Source organism: Mirounga leonina, unplaced genomic scaffold, assembly GCF_011800145.1.
Source record: "Mirounga leonina isolate KUSES-001 unplaced genomic scaffold, KU_Mleo_1.0 Mir_178, whole genome shotgun sequence".
Taxonomy (NCBI): domain Eukaryota; kingdom Metazoa; phylum Chordata; class Mammalia; order Carnivora; family Phocidae; genus Mirounga; species Mirounga leonina.
The window spans coordinates 10,545,909-10,567,514 of NW_023270464.1; the positions used below are offsets into that span (position 1 = coordinate 10,545,909).

The window sequence follows — 21,606 nt, forward strand, 5'->3', positions numbered from 1 at the left end:
TTTTGAAATTGAGGTCTGTCTGGTAGCTCTGTAGACACTCAAGACAGGTGTGTGTTTGGTGGCATGTCTGGCCTTCTCTAAATGGATGGTGAACGAGCCTGCGTGATGCCCCAGGTAAGCTAGGCCACACAGCGGGGGTTCTCCACCTTCCACCAAGTTCATGCAGGTGGGGCCTCTTCTGATAAACAGAATTGAAAGTAGAATCCAAGATCGCTATAAAACAAGGAAAGCTGCCTCACGTCCTCCCATGTTCCAGAACCACTTTCTCTCAACCAGCCACGTGCCTATCCTTCTCAAGTTCTTTTTATTTGTTTTTTGGGAAAATTGAGATAGGGGCACCCTGGGTGGCTCGGTTGGTTAAGCATCCAGCTCTTGGTCTCATCAGGCCTTGATCTCAGTGTTGTGGGTTCAAGCCCCGCATTGGGCTCCGTGCTGGGCATGGAGCCTACTTAAAAAAATTGAGATATAATTGACATATAATACTGTATTTGTTTCAGGTGCGCTGTGCAATGATTTTATATATTTGTGTATTATGTATTTGTGACATGATCACCCCGATACCTTTAGTTAACATCCATCACCATACATAATTACAGTTTTTTTCTGGTGATGAGAACTTTTAATTTTGTTATCTTAGCAACTTTCAAATATGCAATACAGTGTTGTTAACTCTAGTCACCATGCTGTACATTACATCCCCGGGACTTACTCATCTTATAACTGGAAGTTTGTACCTTTTGACCACCTTCACCCATTCTACCCACCCCTACCCCTCAACCCCCACCCCTGACAACCACCAGTCTGTTTGCTGTATCTGTGAGTTTGGCTCTTTTAGATTCCACATATCGGTGAGATCATACAGTATTGGATTTCTCTGTCTGACTTATTTCACCTAACACAATACCTTCAAGTTGCCTCCGTATGGCAGGATTTCCTTCTTTTTATGGCTGAATAATATTCCTCTGTGTGTGTGTATATTCTTTTTATCCATCTATTAAGTTCTTTTATAATTAAATTTTAATAGATAATACATTCACATGCTTCAAAAATAATGACGTAGGGGCACCTGGGTGGCTCAGTTGGTTAAGCGTCCCACTCTTGATTTCAGTTCAGGTCATGATCTCAGGGTCATGAGATCGAGTTCCACATCAGGCTTCATGCTCAGCGGGTAGTCTGCTGGAGATACTCTCTCTCCCTCCCACTCTGTCCCTCCCTGCTCTCACATGCTCTCTCTCTCTAAAATAAATACATCTTTTAAAAAAAACTAAAAAAAAAAAACTAATGATATAAAAAGGAATACATTGAGCAATCTTACTCTATTCCTGTCCTCCTTGATCTCCTACTTTTTTCCAGATCTCAATAGTTTGCCCTGGGCAACCCCTGTATTAGGCAGGGTTCTCCAGAGAAACATGAACCAATGGAGGGAGAGGAGACAGAGAGAGAGATTGATTTTAAGGAGTTGGCTCATGCAACTGTGGGGGCTGGCAAGTCCAAATTGTGCAAGGTGGACCAGCAGCCTAGAGAACCTGGGAAGAGGTGATGTTGCAGCTCAAGTCAAAAGGCAGTCCAGAGACGGAATCCTCTCTCCTTTGTTCTCAGTGCCTTCAGCTGATTGGGTGAGGCCCACCCTTACCGTGGATGGTGATCTGCTTTACTCAAAGTCTACTGATGTAATTATTAATCTCATCTAAAAAAATGACTTCATGGCAATATGTAGACTTGCATTTGAACCAACAACTGAGTATGACGGTACCATGGGATAGCCAAGTTGATGTAAAATTACCCTTCACAGCCCCTCCTATGAATTTTTGGCGTGGCCTTTCCCTATTTCTGTGTGCAAACAGAAGGAAATACAAATTCTTACTTGAAACCTCCTCTTTCTTACACAAGCGTAGCCTACACTGTCCACTGTTTTGCACTCTTCACAGTAGTGACATTTATTAAAGCCGCCTGCTGAAACATACCGCCTTCTCCAAGCTTCTGTCTGTTAGCAAGGAGGAGGGCACCTCCCAGCCCCTCTCGTTGTTGGGGCCTCGGGGAGGGCTGGCTGTTCACTGATGCTTCCCAACAGTCATTTGGAAAGGGAGGGCCTGGAAATTTCCTCAGGATCATTAACTTGACTCCAAAACCCTGCGGTCAAAGAGGCAACACTTTTAACAGCTAAGAGAGCATTTATATGCTGAGCTTCTCTGTAAACAGAAATTAGTGAGCCTCAGCCAGGGCCAAGTTTGTTTTGGGAAAAGAGAAAGGGGGAAGGTCAGCCAGAGCAAACAGGAGGCTAATGGCAGCCCGTGAGGCCTTGTCAGCATCTCCTCGAGCAGCAATAGGGCATTTCCCAGGGCCCACAGCAGAGACACCCCCTGTGCAGAGCCTGGTGGGATGCTTAACCAACTGAAACCACTGAGTGCGTGGTGAGATGCTTAGTCCTTTCTCAGGACTGCTGTCACAAAGTACCACAGACTGGGGGGCTTAACCAAGAGAAATGTCCTCTAGCACTGTTCTGGATGCTGGACATCTGGGACCGTGGTGTTGGAAAGGTTGTTTCCTTCTGGGGGCTGTGAGGGAGAATCCATTCTAGGCCTCTCGCCTACCTTCTGGTAGTTTGCAATCTTTGGCATTCCTTAGCTTGTAGGAGCATCACCCCGACCTCTGCCTTTATGTTCACATGTGTTCTCCCTCTGTGCATATCTTTCTGTGTCCAAATTCCCTTTTTATAAGGGACACCAGTCATATTGAATTAGGGGCCCACCCTATTCTGGTATGACTCCACTCGACTAATTACATCTTCAATGACCCTATTTCCAAATAGAGCCACATTTTGAGGTACTGAGGGTTAGGATTTCAACACATGAATTGTTGAGGGTCACAATTCAATCCATCATGGCGGTGGAAGGGTCTGGGCGGTCGCGCTACCGGGAGAACCCGGATCCCAGACAGATGGTTTTTTGGACATATGGTCCCCACCCCCTGTCCTAAGCAGAATTAGAAAAGGTGTTATAAAACCTGGGGATCAACATCAAGTGGCTTTTCTCTGGGAAACCCCCAGTTCTGGGAACAAATGAGGAAGTTTACAAAGCATTTTGTGGGACAGTCTCCACGTATTATGCAACAAGAGCCCTGACCCACAGACACTCATTTCTTTCTCCGAGGCCTTGATCTGTGGGCCAAAGGCACAGCCATGCAGGAGCTGGGCTGGAACAAGCACTGAACCTATTTCTTCATCTGTAAACTGGGGAGAATAATGCTGGCCTCACCTGCAAAATGAAGGTGCTCAGTGATCTCACTGGGGAGGATGGTACCCCCACTCTGCTGCCCTTAACAGGTGCTCCAAGGGGATTCTCACACTGCACGCACTGCATGGGGCCTGTCTACACAGGGCCAGGTGAATGCAACTACCTTGGTCTGCTTTCCTTCTCTCCTACAGCCATCACTCAGGGTCCCTCTGCTCACCCCAGCTGGCTGGAGAGGGGCGCATGGTTCCCCCAGGTCCCTCTGCCCTGCTGACCCTGGAGACCCCATGCCCAGGGCCCCCCTGGCTTCACAAGTGCTTTCTTGGGCCAATGTGAGGGGATAGGCAGGGGCCTCTCCTTGGCCTTCTCCCCAGCTTGAAGACACCATACCAGGAAGTCACCTGGGACCCTGAAGCAGAAAGGAGAGTTTTTATTCCTGGTGGAATGGGGAGAACTACATACAGCAGGATAATATTTGCTGAGCAACTGCTATGTGCTGGACTTACTCCTTTCCACAGCCCACGAGGAGCTGGGATGGAGGGGAAACTCTCATCCTAGAACCTCCTGAAAGCTGGACAGGAGTCAGCCAACTGGAAATAAAGCAAAAATACCACCGTAATGGTAAAATGTGGCTTACATCTGCCAACAGGTGGTCCTGGTACCACATCCCAGAGTGAGTCAGATATCCCTAAGCCATGTAAGGTTTAGAGTCCAGAGAGACAGAGTAGGCCATCCGCCAACAAAGGAGCGGGGCAGCACTGAGCATGCCTGATTTCTTCTCCCACACTCATCAGTGAGCTGAGCCCCTGGTAGAGGTGAGGGAGGATGGGGGGACAGTGACCAGATGTCAGACTATAAAGGAATCCCCTGTGGTGGAAGCTAAGAAGGTGGGCCCTCAGGTCCCCCTTGCCAGCCATATGATACTATTAGCTCTACTTCTCTAGTGGGCAAATTGAGGAGCAGAGACTAAGAACTTTGTTCAAAAGTGAACACAGTGCCCCTTCCACCCCACCAACAATGGCGTTATTTGGAACTTACTCTCTTGACCCCCAATCCTGCCCTTCTGCATTTGAACGAAGCCCCAGCTGAGCACGTGTGCACTCTCTTATCATCCAACCCTCCAGAGCACAGGCAGTGCATCATGGGAAGGATAAGCTCTGGGGCCAAAAAAAGAGCTTATCCTTCCCAGTAATTCCAGAAAAGGCCTGGAAGGGCTCTCAGTGGCTTGCACTGGGCCATGCTGAGCTGCCTTGACCCCATGGCTTGATGGTGGGGGTGATGGGCTGGCGGTTCCCCCGGAGAACATTAGAGTGTTGTTTTCAGAAAGGAGTGGCCACCGGGTGGGCAGAAACCATGACTGGTCCTCAAGGGTTCCCTGCCATGATGCCAGATTCAGAGAGTGGGGAGATAGGGCTCATCACACTGGCCTCTTGACCCCAGCCATCTGGGGAGCAGAGAAGAGCTGAATGCAATGAAATGATTACATAGAAAATGCAAAAGGGATGTGTAAGAAGATGTGAGAAGGTCTGGCAGGTACCTGGGAGAGGCTGAAGCAAGACAAGCAGGACCTGGCAGAGGTGAAGTCACAGGCAGGCCCAGGTGTGGCTGAGGGAGAATAAAGTGGGGAGGGGACCCCGGGGCTCCTGGGCTGGCCAGTGATAGCTTTCCCTCTGTAAAAGTAGTGTTTGATTCTGGGTGCAACTCTCAAGAAATGGAAGTTTGCCATAATATTAGACATCGTCATCTGGATATGCCCATTTGGTATACCAGATGTCTGTATTCCTGTGAATACAGTTAACCTCTTATTTATTTTCAGTTAGAGATGAGTTTACGTTGAGAAGGTAGCCACCTCTGTGGGTTAATTTGCAGAGTGTGGAGCTGTGCTCTTAGCTGGTTACTAGGTCCTGAAATGTCACCCTTTGGATCACGTCCACAACTGTCTCCCACTCAAGTACACACATTATGGGCCAGTGACACTGACCTGCTTCTAACCTTGTCAGGTTTACCCCATCTGAGCTAATCTAGCAAGGAGGGAACACCAGGCAAGGGGTGTGTGGGCCAGACTTGGAGTTCATTAAATAGTTTTGTGGACCAGCTCTGGGCCATACTAGGGCGGGTGAGCTGGGGGGTTGGGGGCAGGGAGGGTGGCAGGGGTTATAATATAGCCAGTCACCCACTTCTGTGCTGGAGGAAGCCTTCTGCATTTTATTGTCAAAGTAGCAGCCCAGGTTGGGGTCTGAACATTTAGAGTCCAATTTGATGGAAATCAGCCCTACCTTTTCTAATATAGATGGCATTAAGGGCCTTGGATAGAGAAGGTCTTTTAAGCAAGAGGCCTGGGAACCCGACCTTTGTCGGACTGAGAAATAGGTCCAAATGGAAATCCAAGAAAGTGCATCCAAACAAGCAACATATCCGTTTGCTTATTGGGGTGTGTGTGTTTATAAATACCCAGTTCTTTCAAAAGAACATAACACACCTCACGAAACTGACATGTAATAAATTTTAAAAAAACTAAGAGGATCAAACTGCTCTCTTGGATTAAGCTTTAAATTTTTCTCTGAACTTCCTGGCAGCCAGGGCAAGAGGCACTTTCTAAGTTTTGTAACACTTCCCGGATTCCTCCCCTGGTCTACTTCCTCCTCACTCACTAGGTCCTCAAACCTTTGGTGAGCACCTACTGTGTGCCAGGCCCAGAGCTAATCCCAGGGGACCTGGTTCCCAAAGGGTTCTTAGCCAAATGCAATCTTTTCCATATGATTGCAGACATGTCCAGTTCTGGGTCATGAAATCAGCTGAGTGGGTCACAGCTAGCATCTTACAAAATGGAAAAGGACAGGATAGAAAAAAGCAAAGAGCACTATCACATGTTGTGGAAGGATGGTTTCTTTAAAAATGGATCTCGGTTGGGGCACCTGGGTGGCTCACTCGGTTCAGTGTCCAACTCTTGGTTTTGGCTCAGGTCATGAACCCAGGGTTGTGAGATGGAGCTGTGCACTGGGCTTTGTGCTGGGTGAGGAATCTGCTTGATATTCTCTTTCTCCCTCTTCCTCTGCCCCTTCTCCCCCCAGCTTGCACACATGCACTCTCTAAATAAATGAATAAATAAATAAATGAATAAATAAATAAATAAATAATTTTAAAATAAAATAAAATGGATCTCAGTTGTAGGTGTGGACATGAGGACCTTAGTGCAAGTTCAGTAAGAAGGTGCCCATCACTTAGAGCCATGCCAGGCACATGAATGTTGAGACTGAACACTTTTTTTTTTCTTTCTTTCTTTTTTTTTTATTCTTATGTTAATCCCCATACATTACATCATTAGTTTTAGATGAAGTGTTCCATGATTCATTGTTTGTGCATAACACCCAGTGCTCCATGCAGAATGTGCCCTCCTCAATAGCCACCACCAGGCTAACCCATCCTCCCACCTCCCTCCCCTCTAGAACCCTGTTTGTTTTTCAGAGTCCATCGTCTCTCATGGTTCGTCTACCCCTCCGATTTCCCCCGCTTCATTCTTCCCCTCCCGCTACCTTCTTCTTCTTCTTTTTTTTTTCTTAACATATATTGCATTATTTGTTTCAGAGGTACAGATCTGAGATTCAACAGTCTTGCACAATTCACAGCGCTTACCAGAGCACATACCCTCCCCAGTGTCTATCACCCAGTCACCCCATCCCTCCCACCCCACCCCCCACTCCAACAACACTCAGTTTGTTTCCTCATATCAGTGAGGTCATAAGATACATGAGCCTGAACACTTTTAAGGCTAAGGTGGCATCACTGATTGCTTCAGCTAAAGTCAGGGACAAATTTTGTACCCCCCTTTCTATTGGATAGGGAAAACTGCCTGCAAGCTGTCCCTAAATAGGGAGTTACTTATCCCTCTCAGAAACTGCCCCGAGTAACCAAGGGTCATCTCATTTTGGAAAGATCTCTGAAGTCATTGGAGGGCTACATGGTCTACTGGTGGTGTTGCCTTAAGTATTTGAGGTGTCTTATGAACACATCTAGGGTGCAAGGATCTAGTATTTTGGGAAGAGGGAGAAGGTAATGCCTGGCTTCCACAAAAGAAGGAGGATTCCAAGGCATGGTATTCCTGAAAAGAAAATTTGTTTACAATTGTTATCATCAATCCAAGTGAAACCTCCATCAGTCTTGGCACAGGTTGACAGAGCTTCCGACATGGCCCACCAATTCCCAGCTAAGTTTGAATAATTCAGTCTAGCCCTTATTTTTGCAAGAATTACTGGCCTTAGGCCACTTGTCTTATGTGTCCTGTTTGTCCACCCCACAGAATGACTGAATGTCTCAGGAAGACATCCAGAGTGGTTAGTGTGCGGATTGTGGCAGGGTATCCTCAGTGGCAATGAAAAATTGCTAGAATGACCCACAGAACTCAGAGAAGTTATTATACTCATGGTTACAGGATTTTACAGAAAAAGGATATAGATTAGTATCAGCAAATGAAAAGACACGTTAAGGCAGAATACAGGAGAAACCAGGTACGAGCTTCCTGTTGTCCTTAACCCAGTGGAGTCACGTGCACAGTGCTGAATTCTTCTAGCAATCACATGTGACAACATGTGCAAAGGGGGGCACCTGGCTGGCTCAGTCTGTAGAGCACGGGACTCTTGATCTTGGGATTGTGAGTTTGAGCCCCATGTTGGATGCAGAGATTACTTAAAAATAAAATAAAACAAAAACAAAAAGCACATGCAAAGGGAAGCTCACCTTGACCATGATGTCCAGGGGTTTAATCGGGGGCCAGTTATGTAGGCATGGGATGTCCATGTGACTGACCTTAGTTACTCAGTCTTCAGCCTCAAAGGTCAAACTGACAGAGCATGACCCAAGTCCCCCCCCCACACACACACACCATAAATCACATTGTTAGCATCCAGTATGTGGTGTGGCTAAAGGCACCAGGTAATCAATGACATTCTTCAGGCAGGACATTCAAAGACTCACAGGTTATCCCCCAGGACCTGGTCAAAGGCCATTTCTGAAGACCTTTTGGATATGTCGAGTTTGGACAAGCCAGGCCTGATGAGTTAACCATTTACTACAGACATGCCATAGCTGGGCGATCACCTGCTCTTGACAGTGGACAAGGGTGAAGAGGAACAGCCGTCTGATCATGGGCAGAGCAGTCTGGCAAGGGATGGCACATCCAGCATCAGTTAAATTTATGATGCTTGGGAGACCCATACCAGGGCAGGGCATTTTCCTTAATGAGGAAGACTCCAAATCCCCTTAGGTGAATATATCATCTCCTTCACCCACAGGACAAGGTATGATGGTCAATTGGGCACTGTTATCTAACAGAGCCATAAAAATTTCTCCCCTCCCTGAAGTTTCCCAGAACATTCACCTTTTCCCTAAAAGGGGCTGAGGTCAGGGTAGAGAGGATGGGAGGGACTGGGGGCATGGAGGGAGAGGCTCTCTGTACCAGTAAACAAGGTTTAATGTTTACTTTTTTTTAGATTTTTAAAAATTTATTTGTTCGAGAGAGAGCAAGATATCAAGAGAGATATCAAGAGAGAGCACGAGCATGGAGGAGAGGGAGAAGCAGGGAGCAGGGAGCCCAACGTGGGGCTCGATCCCAGGACCCTGGGATCATGACCTGAGCCGAAGGCAGACACTTAACTGACTGAGCCCCCAGGCACCCCTTACTTTTAGTTGCAATTGGCCACTTCAGAGCCAGGAGTTTGGGGCCACTGTCTCCTACCTCACACGATGCAGGCCTGAGCTGAGCTTGGCTGTGGGGCTGGCTGGTCACCCTCTTTGTTTTGACCCCCCGCTTTTCATCCACACTGCAGACACAAGAGGCCAGTACAGAGGCTTCTTCAGAGCCCTGTGGCCCTTGGGCCCCTTCTTTTGCCACATGGCATCCTGACCCAAGCTCAGATTGGGCCTGAGTCTTCTTGGAGTACATGGGACAAACATGCCTGTGTTGTTCATCTATCTTCACACTCTAGTGAATGGACAGACCCAGCATGGGGTTAACTGCCAGGGGTCTGCAGTTAGATGTCCAGCTCTGCCTCTGGGTGTGCCAGGCAAGGGACTCCATCTTTCTAATCTCAGTTGCGTCATCTTATAACATGGAGATCACAGTAAGAGCACCTCGTAACAGCAGTCTCAGGGGGCGGTTAGGAGGGGAGAAGAATTTGGTGCTCACTACCTTTGCAGCCGGGTGAACTCTGGTGAATTCCACTCTGGGTGTGGGTGGGGTGGGCAAGAACCAACATCTGCCCTCTAACACTGGAGCCCAGAGGTGGCCACCTGGGGGTATTGCAAGGAAGCTAGAGCATGATTCACTTGAACATGTGAATGGCCCATTCATCAGTGGGCCATTCATTGCCCAAACTGATGTAGGGCCTGCCGCAAAACCATCTATGACACGGGCTAGGGACTTGTATCAGTCTATACAAAAAGAAAAGCATGGGTGACTCAGGAAGACAGCCACAGGCCTCCCATCTGACTTTCTCCAGACTGTCACCAGTTACACACTAGCCACCCTTTCAAGAGGCAGAGAGAGAGGGTGGGAAATTCATGTGTTTCAAGTTAAGTCATGAAGTTTAAAAGTTCATATTACCAAAAAAAGTCCCCAAATAGATCCCATTGTGTGTATGACTTTACTGCTCCCCCAAAGATGGAATTTCAGCTCAGTAGGGAAATGGATGAGCTGTTTCATAAATGGATCTGGCACAGTTGGCCATCCAACTGGAAGACTATCAAGCTGGACCCTGTTTTATACTGTATATAAAAATAAATGCCAGAACAATGAAAGATTTATTTATTTTTTTAAGTAATGCAATTCAGGGGCGCCTGGATGGCTCAGTCAGTTGAGCGTTCTACTCGGTTTCAGCTCAGGTCATGATCTCAGGGTCGTGAGATCAAGCCCCATGTCAGGCTCCACACTTGGCAGGGAGTCTGCTTGAGATTCTCTCTCTCCCTCTGCCCGTCCCCCTTCTTGTACTCTTTCTCTCTAAAATAAATAAATAAAATCTTTTTCTTTTTTTAAAGTAATGCGGGGCACCTGGGTGGCTCAGTTGTTAAGTGTCTGCCTTAAGCTCAGGTCATGATCCCAGGGTCCTGGGATCGAGCCCCACACGGGCTCCCCGCTCTGCAGGAAGCCTGCTTCTCCCTCTCCCACTCCCCCTGCTTGTGTTCCCTCTCTTGCTGTGTCTGTCTCTGTCAAAAAATAAATAAAATCTTAAAAAATAATAAAATAAAAAATTAATGCAATTCAAATCTTACCAAAAAAAATATATAGATTATATGTACATGAAAATTTCTCTGCCAAAACAGGCAACCCAGAAGCTATGAAGAAAAGGGACATCTGACTATGTAAAATTTTTAAATTTTTGAGTGGCAAAAGGGACTCCAAACAGATTGGATATACAGATAGCAACTTTGGAAAAAGAGGTTTGCCATGCTGATGAGAGACAAAGGCAAAGGGTTCATATCTACTAGACTGGATCATATGAAATTGCTGTTTTTATTGGTCAAACAGTAAAGGAGCAGCCATTTCATTTAATTCAACCTAATACAGTATGGATAAGAAAAGAAGAGAAATAGACAAACGGAAAAAATTGATAAAAAGAAGGCATTTACTGCAGAGAGATCTAGTTGCTCCAATTACTATCCCCCCTCTACCTGATCCTTCTCATAAACAAAATCCTGTTTCTACTCAGAGTAGTAAGTCAGAAATGGAATTTCTTAGCCTCCCCTGCAGCTAGGTGTAGCCACCTGCCTAAGTTTCACTCAGTATATGCAAGCAGGAGTATTGTGTGTTAAGTCCAAAACATCTCCTTAAAGGGGGGGGAGTGCCCCCCACCTTTGTGCCTGCCTCACTCTTGCTGCTTGGAATTGGGGTGTGATGCCTGGTGCTCTGGGAGCTGTTCCAGAGAGAGAACAAAATGGAGACCTGGAAGACGTCTGAGTCACTGAACAAGTTTGCAAAGCCACAATACCAACCTTGCAGTTCCTACCTCCAGAATCCTCATGGGAGACACACAAACTTCTATCCAATTTAAACCTCTGTGATTTGGGGGTTTTCTGCTACATGCAGCCGAACCTCACCCAACTAACACAGCAATTCACAGAGGAATACATTTACATGATCAACATAAGAAGGTGTTCCCACCTTTTTATGACTAGCTAGAAAAATTTACATAAAAGAAACCAACAGATCACTTTATACCCATCAGACTGATTAAAACCAATATAAGTGTTAATATGCATTGTGGGCAAAGATGCAGGGAAAGGGGTTCTCTGAAGATTGTTGCTGAAATGTGAATTGTTGCAGTCCTTTTTGAAAAGCAACCTGGAAACACCTAATAAAATTAAATCTACCTATGCTCTTCAATCCAGCAATCCCATTCCTGGGACTCTAACTCAGAGTAATGAAAGAACCCGTATCTATGTAAGGCTGTATTTATGTGGACGTTATCTGTAGCAGAGTTTATATTTGAAAAAGAGGAAACAAAGTGAATGCCATCGACAGGTTGGATGAATTATGTTTCGTTCACGCCTTGAACAATGTTGTCTGAGGTCTGCTTCTCTGAGAAATGAACGCTAAGGCTGAGATTGGCAAACAGGAGGGTTATTAGGAAGTGCTCTTGGGCTTTACCTTATAAGGAGGCCTCTGCCAACCCTTGGAGAACTGGAGCCTGACGGGCTGTTCAGAGTTGTCCAGAATTGAGCTCAAGGGATAAGCCTTGGCACCTCCATGTTAATCCGTCATTGGGATGCCTCCCCAGGATGGAACTTAACCTCCGGCAGATAGCAATCCCCAGAGAGAGACTCAGCTCTGACCCATCAGTGACCAACAATCCTGGCAGCTGGGTGGGTACATTTTACCATAGCATCCACCACTGTCCACCCCTTGACCCACTTGGGTCCACTTGATTCATGTAGCAAATCCACTTCATCTGGGAAGAGCTCCTTCAAGATTCCAGTGGGTCTCTTTTTCTGAGATTTTGGAGCTGGATCACCTGCTGACCAGCAGTGGTGGGAGGGGGGGTGCTAGTAGCCTCTGGCATGCTGCCATGCTACAATGTCAATGTCATGGGTGGGGAACTGGGGCAGGGTATTGGTCAGCTCAGGCTGCTATAACAAAAATACCATCAACTAGGAGGCTTAAAAATACAGACATGTATTTCTCACAATTCTGGGGGCTGGGAAGTCTAAGATCAAGGTGCTTGACCAATTTGGTTCCTGGTGGGAGCCCTCTTCTTGGTTTACAGACAGATGCCTTCTTTCTGTGTCCTCACCTGGTGAAGAGAGAGACTCCTATCTCTTCTTACAAGGACATTAATCCCATTCATGAGGGCTTCCCCCTCATGACCTAATCACCTCCCAAAGGCCCCACCTCTAAATACCCTCTTATTGGGGACTAGGTTTCAGCATAAATCGGGGGGGGGGGGGGGGGCACAATCAGTCTATAGCAACTTCCTGGTTCCAAAGATGAGGATTATTTTTACTATACTGTGTATTCATTTTCTCAGGCTGTTGGAACAAAGCACCACAGAAAGGGGTGCTTAAACAACAGAAATTTATCATCTCACAGCTCTGGAGGCTGGAAGTCCAAGATCAAGATGTTAGTAGGGTTGATTCTTTCTGAGGGCCATGATGGAAGGATCTGTTCCAGGCCTCTCTCCTTGCCTTGTAAATAGCCATTTTCTCCCTGTGTCTCTTCTTCTATGTCCACATCTCCCCTTTTTTGTAAGGACACCAGTCATATTGGATTAGAGTCCACCCTGATGACCTCATTTTTAACTTGGTTATCCCTATAAAGACCTTATTTCCAAATAAGTTCACATTCTGAAGTTCTGGGAGTTAGGACTCCAAAAAGTATATATTTGGAGTGGGGGAGGGGATACAGTTCAACCCAGAACATACTATGTCCACTGGCTGCCACAAATGGCAGGTAAGGTTGGGTAATATGGGGATCCCCCATGCCCCACTGTCTCATAGAGACAACTCCCTATAGAGTTATGACTAGGCTAGATCAGCATGGTCTTCACAAGTGAGTCATATTGTAGAACATTGAAATTTTAGATTCTATTCTAGTTTTTGTTTATCCCGGTGTCATAATTGTTGGGTTTTTACATTTTTGCTTAGTTGTCTATGTTTTTATTAACAATCTAATCCAAAACTCACTGCCAGTCTTTCTTAATACATTCAGACACATCTGGCTTGCTTCCCATGCCTAATACACACCCTTCACCACCACCCTTTCTCCTGTGATGGAGTCTCTGTTTCCTGGATGCCCTTTCACTGCTTTTGTTTTACTCCCTTGTTTTATGGGAGCACATACTTCAGTAGCATCCTAAGAAAAGGTTTATGGGAGGTAAATTCTAGAGGATCCTACATGTCCAAAATGCTTTTATTCCATCTTCTCACTTACTTGTAGTTTGGATCTAAAAATTCTGGACTGAAAACCATTTCTCTTCATAGTTTTGAAGACATAGCATAATTGTCTTCTTCCTTACAGTGTGATCATGAGAAGTCTGAAGTCATTCTTATTCCCCATTCTTTTATTTTGTCATTGCCCTTTTGAGGTTTGTAAGATAGTCTCTTTGTAAATTAGGTTCCTGGACCCAATTTCAATGTATGAGGATGGGGGGGCAGGGGGTGGGGAGCACAGGGGAGACAGTCCCCACACCAACAAGCAATTCTCAGGATACCAGTGGGTGCCGTACAATTGAGTTCAACTCTGACACTATCTACCCAGAGATAGCATCAGATTCCACAGGTAAGGGTTCGGTCCTACACGACTGCTCCCCCCGCTTGAGGCATCAGTTGTCATCCAGGTGGTTACCTGTACTTCTAACTGACCAGCTACAGATTGGAGATTCCCACAACTTCCTCCTTGAACTTCAGGTGCCAGTTGCAAGTCCAAGTTGTTACCTGTCTGTCTAACTGGATACAGCTTGGAGGTTCTGAAGACTCCCTCCTCAGGTTAGATTAATTTGTTGGAGTGGCTCACAGAACTCTGAGAAATTTTTTACTTACTAGATTACCAGTTTATTATAAAAGGATATAACTCAGGAACAGCCAGATGAAAGAGATGTGCATAAAGCAAGGTGTAGGGAATGGGCACAGAGCTTTCATTCTCTCTCTCTGCCCACCACTGTCCCCAAATTTCCCCATGTTCACCAACCTAGAAGCTCTCTGAACCCTCTTCTTTTGGGTTTTTATGGAGGCTTCATTACATAGGCATTATTGATTAAATCATTGGTCATTGACTATTGATTTGATCTCCAGCCCCCCTCCTCTTCCCAGAGGTCAGGAGAGTGGGGCTGAAAGTCCTGACCTTCTAGTCACATGGTTGATTCTCCTGGCAACCAGGCTCCATCCTTAGGGGCTTAAAAAAAAAAAAAAAAAAAGACAACAACAACAACAAAAACCCACCTCATTAACGTAACAAAAGACACCTTTATCACTCTCAACAATTAAGAAATTCCAAGGGTTTTGGAAGCTATGAACAAGGAATGGGGTTGAAGACCAAATATATATTTCTTATTATCAATCAAAGTATCACATTTTGCCACCAGTATTTGAAAATGCCTCCAGGAAGTGCCTTAGATGTGGATCTATTTTGTCCTTTCAAACTGAATACTCCTGTTCTTTATCTGGAGGATTTTCTTGAAATGTATTTTTGATGATTTCTTCCCCTCCATTTTCCCTGTCCTGTCTTTATGAAACTGCCATGATTTTGATATTAGACTAATTTTCTTACATTTTTCCCTTCTTATTTTCCATCTCTGATTTTTCGCTTTACTTTCTGGAAGAATTTCTCAACTTCATATTCTAAACTATTTAGTGTTTATTTCTGCTATCATATTTTCAATTTTCAAAAGTTCTTGTTTGTTTCTGGAATATCCTTTTTTAATTTTTTAAAAATATTTTATATATTCATTTGAGAGAGAGAGAGAGCACAAGCAGAGGGAGAGGCAGAGGGAGAGGTAGAAGCAGACTCCCCACTGAGCTGGGAGCCTGACGTAGGGCTCAATCCCAGGACCTGGAGATCATGACCTGAGCCGAAGACAGATGCTTAAACATCGTGAGCCACCCAGGCACTCTAAGGAATATTCTTTTTTTTAATAGTATCCTGTTCTTGTTTCCTGGATCTGGTATCTTCTTTCATTTCTTTCCTTCTTTCTCCCTGTATAATGTTTTACCCAAGTTGCTTTTTCTCTGTATGTTCTGATCACTATCATTCATGTCAGAGACTTTCTTCAGATGTCTGCTAATTGATGATTATCCATGTTCGTGTTAAAGTATAAAAGACCAAAAACCTGCTTGGGTGTCTCAAGCCATGGTCAGCTTATAGACATGGAGCATTACAATAGGGCAGTTTTCTGGGCTTGGCATTATTAACATTTTGAGCTGGATAATTCTTTTTCTTTGGAGGGGGTGGGGGAGCATTCTTGTGCAATGTAGGATGTTTAGCTGCATCCATAGATACCAGTACCCCCCCACACACACACACCAGTCTGTCATTCCTCCCAACAAGGATGAGTCTGGGGGAGGCAGGAGGGGTGCCTTTGGACATCTGGGTGGCATTTTTGTACTGCTGTCAGTGAAGAAGTAGGTTCTCTGCACTATGGGAATGGATATGTGCTGAATTCTGACTCCTCTGGCAACATGGAATCTTGGGCAATTTTAGTCTGCTCAGGCTGACATGACAAACACCACACACAGGATGGCTTGAACAGCAGATTTATCTCCTCATAGTTCTGGAAGCTGAAACTCTGAGATCAAGTTGTCAGCAGGGCTGGTTTCTCCTGACTTTTCTCTTTGGCTTGTAGATGGCTGACTTTTTTTTTTTTTTTTCTTTTTGTGACCTCATATGATCTTTCCTTTGTGTACACATCTTTCTCTGTGTGTCCAAATTTCCTCTTCTTGTAAGGACACAGGTCAGATTGGCTTAGGATCTACCCTAATGGCCTCCTTTCAACTGAATCACCTTTTTAAAGACCTTATCTCCAAAGATGGTCACATTCTGAGGTCCTAGGGTTTGGGACTTCAACATCTGAATTTAATGGGAGACAAAATTCAGCCCGTAACAGGCAGGCTGTTCAATTCTTCCAATAATAGTGCCCTTTCCAAAGGTGTCAGGACAATTAGAGGTGGCACTGGTCTTGGGCCAGCCTACCCCAAGCCATTCCCAGCCTTCTCTCATTTCACTTTGTAAGGCAGCAGCAACAAGTCTGTTTCTGGGCTGTGCTTCCAGGCTCACAGGCTAGCTGGCTTCCTGCTGGCTCAACTGATGGGAGGTGGTGGCATAGTTTGGAGAGCCTGAAGAGGTGAGAGGCCTGAGCGTGTCCCTTCCCTTCTTCCTGCCTCACAAGGTAGCCACACACACAGCATTTCCGTCTCTTCTAAGGTTCCAGCTCCCACTGAGCAGGCGTGTATGGTTCCCTGGACTCCCATAACACCACTTCCTCCCTCTGGCCCCAGCCTAGAGGGATGGTGAACAACCCCTCCCACCCCGTGGCTAATCTCTGGGCTGTCCTAATGCCCCCCATTTGCTTATCCATCGCCTGTGACCCCAATCCTGGCATGCAGGTCCCTCCAATGTGAGTATTCTGAGTGGTTTCTTGGCTAAATCCTGACTGATACAGAAGTACTTTTTCCTGAAAGGATTTGAGGCTGGAAATAATGCTGAAAGGGTTAGAAACATAACAGACATATTCAAATCAGGTAAATAAATGTTTTGTTGAGCCCCTTCTGGGTTCTAAGCATGGGCTTAACAAGATGTTTACAACCCAGTATTGAACACCTACTATGTACATATGGGATGCATCAGCTTAAAGTCTGTTTTAAGTCTAGAACAGTCCTGCTGAGGGACCCAGACATGCTCCTGTATGTAATCAAATCTTCCGTAGCTTGAGGGTCCATTACCGGAGTACCTGCAAATTTCACAGATCTGTACCCTGAGCTGCAATGACACAGAACTTCAACCAAAACATCCTTCCAGACAGCAAACCCTGACAGTCCCACTGGGACATGGTGAAGAGTCTTCTTTGAGGGAGGCTCAGCTGAGGAGCCCAAGGTCCCTCCTTTACCCACCTTTGCTGCCGGTGGCCTCTAGCCTCATTCCCTCCCCAGACCCTGGCCCCGGGTCCTGCTTCCTGCTTCCAACTGCTGCTCCTGGCCCTTCTGTTTGGGTGCAGCATTCACCCTGTGCTCCCTGAAATATTACTGGATGCAGCGTCCTCCTGGACCTTCCCCTGGGACAGGGACCCCGTCTTCAGTGAGAGACTTCCCCCTTGCTCAGCTGGCCCTGCTGCTCCTGGCCCACCATCACCTGTGGAGAAACTTCAGGTCCGAGGGTCCTGGCTGGAGTGTCTGGGAAGGCAGAGGGTAGGGAGGCAAAAGGGGTCTCTTTGGCGGTATCCCTGCCTCTCTTCATCCCCTCCCCAGCTGTCATCCTCCTGGCCAAGCCAGGAGTTGATGTAAATGGTCAGAATATTTGCAACTTACCAGGGCCCTTTAGAGAACAAAAAAGGCAGCCTGCAGATCAAGGCAGGCTCCACGCTGGCTCTCAGGCACCACAGGCAGTGAGACCCTTGGGCCTCGCCGTCCAATAAGAACATAAGTGAACCAGATGCAATTTTAAAACTTCTTGTGGCCACATTAAAAAATAGCTGAAAGAAAAGGTGAAATTGATTCTAATAATATTTTCTGTAACCTAATATATCTAAAATAGTATTGCTTTAGCAGGCAATTCTCTTTTTTAATTTAAATTCACTTAGCCAACGTATAGTACATCATTAGTTTCAGATGTAGCGTTCAGTGATTCATCAGTTGCGTGTAACACCCACTGCTTATCACACCACATACCCTCCTTGATGCCCATCACCCAGTTACCCTATCCTCCCCACCCACCTCCCTTCCAGCAACCCTCAGTTTGTTCCTCAGAGTCAAGAGTCTCTCATGGTTTGTCTCCCTCTCTGATTTCTTCCCATTCAGTTTTCCTTCCCTTCCCCTATGATCCTCTGTGCTGTTTCTTATATTCCACGTATGAGTGAAACCATATGATAATTGTCTTTCTCTGATTGACTTATTTCCCTTAGCATAATACCCTCCAGTCCTATCCACGTCAATGTAAATGGCAGGTATTCATCATTTCTGATGGCTGAGTAATATTCCATTGTATATATAAACCACATCTTCTTCATCCATTCATCTGTTGAAGGACATCTCGGCTCCTTCCATAGTTTGTCTACTGTGGACATTGCTGCTATGGACATTGGGGTGAGGTGAGCAGGCAATTCTTACAAAAATTATAAAAGATTGGTCCCCTGCACAATACCAGGGCACTGGAAGGAGATGGGGACCATGGAGGTGTTGCATCAGACTCTCAACCTGGGCATAACTCCCAGGTACACCCAGGGAAGACAGAGCTGAGTTTAAAGGTTGGCGGGAGTAAGCAAGGGTATTAGAAAATTGGCCGGAGGGGCTGGGTGGAGAGGGGTGGCTGAGGTTTTGCTCCTGAGAGGGACGACATGGAGGTAAGATGTGTCTACGAAGACTTTAAACACTCTGCTGTATACACCAACGTTTTGTGGGTGTAGCTTTTCAGGGAACCCCAAACTGGGTTCCCCACCAAGGTGACAATGACAGAGCAGCCCCAGCCTCCAAGTGAGAAGGGGAGGCCAGGCAGAAGTCAGCCGGGGATGACCTGGTGAGCACCACGGGGATCCACCCGGGAGCTCGGGCCAGGCGCTCAGCAGGTCTGAAGGGTGGTGCTCCCTGCTGGCGCTGCCTAGGACACCTTGCCTGGTTCATCAGGCTCCCAGTCTCGGGCAACTCCTCATACTTTGGCCCAGGGGAAAACTGACTCTGACACAAATAAAGCTGCCGACCCAGGAGCTTAAAACTCACCTGAGAAACCTGTCCCTAAATCAGAGCAGGTCTGAGCCTCATGAACCATCTCCAGCTACCTAAGTTGGGGGGGGGGGGGGGGATGCATTATTTAAAGGAAAATGGACTTTTATTGCCTTTATGGTTTCCCCTGTCATAATCATGAGAGCCCATATTCTCCAGATGTTCACTGTATGCCAAGCACCTTGCGGATAGCTGGACCAATCTTAGATCTCATCTCATAGACAAGAAAACTGAGCCTTGCAGAGGTCATGGAATTTTCCTACAGGTCCTAAGGGCTGGATTCGGAGCTGGACATCTGAGGGGGTCTAGTTCAGGGGTAGAGGGTGTGGCTGCAACCAAGTCAGACGTCTGACTCCAGCACCTGGGACACTAACCACTGTTCGGTATGCCACCTCCTTATAACCGGAGTAAACATGTGCGGCAGAGACAAGTTTAAAAAAGGAAGCACAGGGGCACCTGGGTGGCTCAGTCGGTTAAGTGGCTGCCTTTGGCTCAGGTCATGATCCCAGGGTTCTGGGATCGAGCCCCGCATCGGGCTCCCTGCTTCTCCCTCTACCTGCCACTCCCCCTGCTTGTGCTCTCTCTCTCACTCTCTCTGACAGATAAACAAATAAAATCTTTTAAAAAATAAAAATAAAAAGGGAAGCACACATAAATAAGGCAATTATTAAGTCACCCAGGAGTAACCACTATGAGCATTCTGCCTTACAACCTCAGATGTGTGTGGGGTGATGTATGTCCTTTTCTCTTTTTCTAGAGATTTTTAAGACAGTGCTTGTTATTCATAAACATCCTTCCAGGTGAATGTGTATTTTACAAGAGCGGGCTTTATTTTATTTGGGCTTTATTTTATTTCATAAATGAGCTACATGAATTCAACCCAATCCCCCTCCTGTTGGACATTGTGGGTTTTTTCCATCTCTCACAGTTAGAATAGCCTTGTAACAAATCTTGTTACATGTCCTACTTATTTCTTTGGCAAATTCCTAAATGTGGGAGACAAGATCAAAGCATATGCACAATGTAAAAGTTATTGCTATATAATGCTACAAATGTCCCAGTTGAAACTCCCACCAACAGGGCCTGAGAGTACCTTTCCTCACCTGTGCAACCATGTGCCATATAATCCTTACAGATTTGACTTTTTCCAGCTTCTTACAGCTACTTGAATTTCCATTGATTTGACCATCTGTCAAGTTAACACCTTTTTTCTGTACGTATTTCTTTAGTGAATTGTTTGCATCATTTGGCCAATTTTTCCATGGAGTGTTTGGATTTTTTTTTCTTTTTTCTTATTGAGATCTGAATGCCTTTTATATGTTAAGGATATTAACATATCAAAGATAGCAAATATTTTCCCCCAATTTGCTATATGCTCTTTGACTTTTTAATGATTGGTTTTTTCTGTGCTAAATGCAATATATTTTTTAAACCTTTTTTTTCCTACCACTCTCCCATGAACAACTAAAGCTGCCTTGGGTAACTCCACACAGAGGTCTGATAACTGTCTTGGCCTCTGTGATGAACTAGCAATATCTGCCAAGGCGTGGGCAGGGAGCATTTGCCTTGCAGACCACCACAAAGAGAGGGAGACGTTGTGTCCCAACCATGAAAAGGGAAGGTCCAAACTATGAAATTGTGCTAAGACAACAGACATAAACTGAAAATGTTCCCAGCAGAAGGGATGTATGGCCATCCCACAGCAGCATAGAGGAGGGGACCAAGGCCCAGAAGACTTATGGGCTTCCATCAAGGTCACACAGCTGGTTAAGTGCAGACCTAGCCTTGGACTCATTCATCTTTCACCTTCAAGGCTACAGCTAACCTGCTGTGCCCCCTCAGGCAAGTCCCCTGTGTCTCTGGGTCTTAAATTCCTCTCTATAAAATTCAAAGTTGCGGCTTAAGAAATTCTAATGACTTGGCCAGTACAAATCTCTGCTCTCTGCGCACTGGAGTTTTGAAACATCTAGTGAAAGCTGGTCACTCAGCATCTGTTCCTTTCCATCTTCTGCCCTTCCCGGGAAAAGGTCAGTGTCTTAGCTCGGGCTGCCATCACAAAATACCACAGACCGGATGGCTTCGATAACAGGACTTTATGTCTCACAGTTCTGGAATCTGGAAGTCCAAGACCAAGGTCCATCAGGGTTCAGATTCTGGTGAGGGCTCTCTTCCTGGCTTGCAGATGGCCACCTTCTCACGGCATCTCCACATGGCCTTTCCTCTCGAGTGTGAGTGAGCAGGGAAAGAGAGAGAGTGACAGCAAACTTTCTGCTGTCTCTTCTTACAAGGATACTAATTCTATTGGACCAGGGCCCCACCCTTATGACCTCACTTAACCTTAATTACCTCCTTATAGGCCCTCTGTCCTTGCAGGCCTTTTGTCACATTAAGGGTTAAGATTTCAACATATGAATTTAGCAGGGACACAATTCAGTCCATAGCAGGTGACACAGGGGAGAGGATGCTC

At 46.0% G+C, this 21,606-nt stretch overlaps 1 long non-coding RNA gene across 1 annotated transcript in view; it reads right to left on the bottom strand.

The window, feature by feature from the left end:
- The window catches only part of LOC118022997, a 30,811-nt gene extending 22,505 nt beyond the window's left edge, over positions 1-8,306 (bottom strand). Inside the window, exon 1 of the long non-coding RNA XR_004682619.1 lies at positions 7,761-8,306. This is a non-coding gene — a long non-coding RNA (uncharacterized LOC118022997). The remainder of the gene's footprint in view (positions 1-7,760) is intronic.
- Between the last annotated feature and the right edge of the window lie 13,300 nt (positions 8,307-21,606).